Source organism: Streptopelia decaocto (assembly GCF_964273445.1).
Source record: "Streptopelia decaocto genome assembly, chromosome: 9".
NCBI classification, from domain to species: Eukaryota; Metazoa; Chordata; class Aves; order Columbiformes; family Columbidae; genus Streptopelia; species Streptopelia decaocto.
In genome coordinates this window covers 17,425,891-17,431,890 of record NC_138664.1, presented here as the reverse complement: position 1 = coordinate 17,431,890, position 6,000 = coordinate 17,425,891, and positions in this window count along the sequence as shown.

The window sequence follows — 6,000 nt, the reverse complement described above, 5'->3', positions numbered from 1 at the left end:
CTGTGCAGTGATTGTACCCACAAAATTATAATGATAACTGTCACTGTTGGATTTCTGCTGCTGAGGCAAGAGCACAACTGGAATGCTGGCTGTGGAGGTATTAATGAAAGACAACCTTTGGGTGTATGCTGTTTGAGCTATAAAAAAAGATTATATGATTTATAGAATTCCAAGATGTTCCTGAATCTGGATGAATTAGTTCTCCAAACTATGGGTTTGAGATATACAAGCCCCATTGCCTAAAATGAGAATTTAGGATGCATTGCTAGTAAAGTTGAACAGTGAACTTTTAACACACCCCCACACCCCCACCCACACACACCCCCCTAACTTTCCACATCAGTCACGTGATTTCACCCAACCTAGCATTTACTGGTTATAGGAATTTCACCCACCGAGAAGTCGCCTCCTGCCTTTGTTCACATCAATTCCAGCGGAGTTTAAGGATATTGGATTCCCATGCAGGAAAGAAGCCAAACATTACAGGAACTTGTATAGCAACAGATGGTGGTGCAGATTGGATGATTAAGTAGCCCCAAGCTCTGTCTGGCCTATGGACATGAACAAGGAAAAAGATGTTTTTGCAGATTATTTGACATTTCTTACAGGCTAACACTGTGGTGCTGAGCTCATGGTTTATATTTACATGCCTGTTCAGACATTCATACTAACCCAGGAATAGCCACTGACTTCTGACATTGGAAACTCAGTTTCAAGTCCCTGCACTATTGGAATCAGCCAGGAATTTGAAGCAATATATCCCACATCTGAACCAACTCCCCTAAGGGGAGTGCTTTTGACTGTATCATTTGATTGTAACCTTGCAGTGTCCAGGTAGTTGCTAATCACGAAGAAAGAGTCTCACCTGGCAAATGACAATGTATGAGAAGGAGCAGGCAAGCTGGAAGAAGATAGTGACAAGCATAATTGTTATTAAACAGTGTCAGAGCAAGCCAGCTGCTAAGGAGGAAACTCTTTGTAGCTTTCAATGCATTTCTGAAGGCATCAGCTGTGATAAGAGAGGGGTTTTCGGTATATTTGGTGAGTGCAGAGGAGCTTGAGGTTCGAATGTTGTGTTGTACCACAGGTTTGTATGGCTACGTTTTCTCTGTTATTGAAACTGCTTCTGCCTGTCAAAGCAGCGTGAGTCACCAAGTTTGGCCAGTGGCCCTGTGCTTTTCCTCTGAACCCCACTAATCACAAAGGGGCTTAAGTAGATTTCATCTTTATATTTTCCAAAATCTGGTTTATGTGTTCCTTTTCTCTTTCAAGAGCAGGTACTAAAGGATTGATTCAGTGGGTCAAATCTCCAGACAGCATAAATTAGCATGACCTGTGTTAAAGCGATTCTAATTAAGCCATTTCAGTTTACAGTGGTTGAATGTCTTGACAAAAATCTTACCCCAAAATGGCCGTTAGTCCCTCTTGGCACATTTGCACTCCTCCGTTCCTCCAGATGACTGATGTCAGTGTGAGGAGTTGGGGAAAAGAAGAAAAACCATCTGGCTACTTGCATTCAAAACTAGACATTCCTAACTTACTTATGTTTCCAAATCATCCATTCTTGTGGGGGCAGGGAATTTTCCTTGCTTTGGATTCTTAGCCTTGTAGTCCAGAACATATTGTCTAAAAATTAAAAAGCAGGGTACTAGGAATGTCATGGGTTCTTGCTTGTTGGTACTGGGCTACGTAGCTCCCCCAGTCCTGGCAGAGGGCATATATATCTCAACCACAGAGACAGGCAGACAATCAGTAGCCTGTATCATTTACAACTAGCAGATTAGGTGGCTGCTGTCCCCAGTCACACATCTGAAGCACTTGACACCAGCGAGTGCCAGACAAAGTGCATTACAGAGCTGTGGATCATAAGCGTATCTCCAACAGCAATAACTGCTGTAACTTAACCAAGACATTCCCATACCAATTAACATCTTAACTGCACACACATTGCCTAAAGGATCTAGGGAATTTGACAAGGGATTAGTTTAGATAACTTGGCATTATTTTTAATCATGATCCTACCAGTGTTGTATCTTCCCTCTGTAAAGACAAGCTTAACAGCATTGTCTGGTAGGGAGCAAGTTTCAGTTTGTTACTATTGCCTCCAGGATAAAGTTTTTAAATCTTGGCAAGTAGAAATAGGAACACTCCAGAGTAACACTAATACAGCAGGCTGTTCCCTCACGCTGACCCATGACATCTGGCGTGCTGTAGAAATGCTTCCAGTATAGTTGCCTAGATAGAATGGCATTGGGCAGGGATGTCCTTTTACCTGCAATTATCTGTAGAGATAACAACAGGAGTACAAATTAGATACTGCCTTGAGCTCCTTTAAAGAATATGCACAAACACTAAACAAGGAGGCAGGTTGACTGTCCAGCACAGTCCACTGGAATTCCTCTTCTGCAGGAGAATTGGTTGGTGTCATTCAGAGTTAGATTCATATTCATACCCCTGCAAAGCTCTATAGGAACTAGATCAGTATAAGATCAAAGCACCTCCCGGCCTTTAGTGTATTTAGCCTTGCCATCTTTCTCTCTGTGAGGTTTATGTGCAATTATCTCATTTTACAGAGGGCGTAGAAAGTGTAGAGGCTTAAAGACTTGACTGAGGTCATACAGGAAGTCTGTGGGAGGGTGAGGTATCGAACTGGCTGACCTCATCTCCTGGGTGAGACACCATCTCAAGTGTGGCACTGGAGGTTTGCCTCTGTCACTGCGGCAGACTCCGAAAGGAGACAAGGAGAGTCCCTGCTGACAGTGAATGCATCTATGTGAACACATAAAGGGAAGGAATGAAGGGAATTGTATGGGAGAGTTTACAGCTTTGACCAGTTTGTTTATGGTACTTTGATAGGATGTTAATAGAAAAAAGCAAGTCTCTCTGCTCTGGGAAACCTAAAATGAGCGCAGCTCTGCTCTGTGCCATGGAGGGCTCTGAAACCCCTTGGGATGAAAAATCTTGGTTCAAGCTGTAGGTTATTTATTGATTAAAATAATACCTGATGCTTTTTCAAAGTCTTTGATTCTAACACACTTCATATGTTAGAACTGCTATACTGGAAGTTACACTTCTGACATGCTGACACTTGAAGAGCTCCATGCAGAGCAGCATGCCACACTACTGTTGCTGAGGGGAGGAAATATGGTGAGAATTAAGAATGCGATTATTCAGCTTGGAATTGTGCAAGAATACAAAGAACACCACCCAGCTTCTTGAAAAAAAAAAAAAAAGTAATTAAATCTTTAGTTATAAAATATAGAGAGATTAAGAAAGAGTAACACAATAAGCTTTTCGTGCTGCAAGGCAAGGACTGTGAATTTTCTAAGAATGCAACAGCTTTATCAAGACTCATTCAAATTTCTTGTGGTACTTTCAGAAGTGCTACCCTACAACACCTCCAGGCCAAGACACATCGTCTCCCTCAGTCAGGCACACCACCCCTTTGTTTCTTGCAAAGACAGCAGAGTATCCAAGTCTTACATGCCAGGCACTCTGCTTGTCTTCCCTTTAAAGCCTGCAGGCATGTCAGAGTGTCCTGGCAGAGCTGCGTGGAGCTGTGGAGCACATCCTGGAGTGTCTGCATCAGACCGGGTAGTACAGGGCCAGACCAGACAGCTCACAGCTCTGTCACCAACTCAGCCTTCAGTGTAAGAACTAAGTGTTTGAAATCAAAGACTTCTGCACCAGTGCATCATGCTACTGGAAGTTTCCCAACCCTGCTGGCATTTCTATGTAAATAAGCACAACACACTTTCAGATCTATCCCTGTATCTATCTAAATAACAAGGCAAACTCCTAAATGTCTGTTTCATTGAAGTGGCAGGTTGAAACTCATATATGGCCACAAAAATGAACATTACCCAGAGATGACAGGATAACACGTCACCTTTTCTGCAGTCAAATAAGAGGGTTTTTTTTCTACAGTCTTTCGCTATGCCTGAAGAGACCACTCTGTGCAGTTTTTGTTTAGTTTAAAGAAAACTAAACCAACAAAATGAGAAATCCCAGCCCTTCAAACAGTGCTTTTATAGGCCCAGTGCATCTTTTTACCTGGCCTCTAAAGGTGTAGAATCTTCTTGGAAAGCTACTCCCCAGCATCAGACTACATCATCTACTCCTGGAAACATGAGACTTTCAAAACTGCTCTGGGGTGGAAAGACAGAAAAAGTAATTAACTTTTTCAACTGTGTGGTTCATATGAGAGCCAAAACTTCTCAGGTGTAACACTGAAGCTACTAGTTTGACCTTGTCATTTTGACCCAGCCAAGGGGATCTCCTATTGCAGAAGGTTAGCAGTGCAGGTGGGAAGAATGTTAAATTCCTGTTCTCCTTCCTTGTGAGTCACAGATCACAGCACAGAACCCATCTCAAAAGAACGAAGAGAGTCAAACATGCTTATTTATAATGTTTTGCTCATAGAAAAATCACCAAAATATTTCTTTGTGGAATTGGCTGCTTCCTGAGCTGTGGCACCATCCTGCATTGAGGTGTGCAGTTCCAGAGGACTGAGAAGGGTTTGCATCCTGATGGGATTAGAGTCCCAGAGAGTGACTCCCTTCCCAGCACTGTACCCTGGAGCAAGAGAATTGAGACAGAACTATTCATGGTCAAAATCTCTCATATTCTTTCAGTAAAACACTGTACTTTTATCCAGTTAAGAGCCCCTGGGAACTACTGCAACCAGTAAATAGCAAACAGCTACTAGAAATATAGTTGACATTAATATTGGCAAGAGGACATGTGTTTCTAAAGCTGAATATGACTTTTAAAGAGGCATCTCATTAAATTATTGAGGGAAATTGCTTAGTCTCTTAAGCATAAAAAAATCTATGAGATTGTCTTAGTCTCCAGATTTGTTTTCCATTAGGTTTTAGGGACAGATGAACAGACTTATATATACTTGCTACTTACTTTTCTCTGCCCTGTCTCCATCACTTACCTTTCTAGCCTGGAAAGCTTTCAGACTGCTGGAGTTAAATACTGAATTTTCTGCCATCTTTATCAAGCATTTCAGGCCTACAATAAGATGCTCTGTTTCCTAGCATACACACTAATTTCCTCAGGGATTTGGTGATCCCAATGAGTTGCTAAAAATGTTTCCTCAAAACCATTCAACATGACATAGTGCTGGCTCCAGGCCTTCACCTACGACAAGTTGCTCTTGTTGAATGACTCCCTCTTTTCTTCACACACCAAGTTTACCTGGGAAGTCTAAACACTCAAATAAATGTTGGAAAAAATTACAACAATTAACAACAGTTTAGCTGCATAAACTGCAAGGTATCTCAGGGCTCAGATAATTCAGAGATTACTATGTACTACTGTCATTTGGAGTAGCCACTACAAATGTTATGTGTGCAAGAAAATATGATACAAACAAGTTCAAAGCTGAAAACCGAAAGAACATACTTACTAGCTGGGTGGAAGAGAAGTACATAGAAACTCACTTAAATTGTTTTGAAAGTCTTTTTTTTTACATTTCTTTTTCAAAATAGTTAGCATCTCTTTAAAGCTGTTTGACAAATCTGAAGATTGAAAGCAGAGCTCCCTAATGCAGGGGAACGCTAGCAGGGTGTAAAAGCCTTCTCTACAACCAGACAAGGACTATGGAGAGAGGTGGCCAAATATGGTGCTGCTTCAGCATCCCAAAATGCCTTTGCAGATACACATGCCTGAATAGCAGCAAGTTTTCATCCCCACAGAGAAGAAATAGATTATAAGAAAGAATCTGTTCGATGCTATAGTTTTACTGCAAAAACTACTAGTAGTCACATCCTCCCCCTGCCTTTTTCTTTTTTTTTTATTAGGATAGTGGCTTGGAAAGTCCCAGTGCAATAGCCAGAGGAGGCTCCTTCAGCACTAGCGCAGCTGAGCCCCTGCAGAGGCTCTGTCTGTTGGCACATGTGAAAGAGTAAGTTACACAGCCCTGCTTTTGGAAGGGTTTCACAGCTCGTGCAGAGCTCCCTGCTGCTGCAAGGTGACAATTGCTGGCATCCA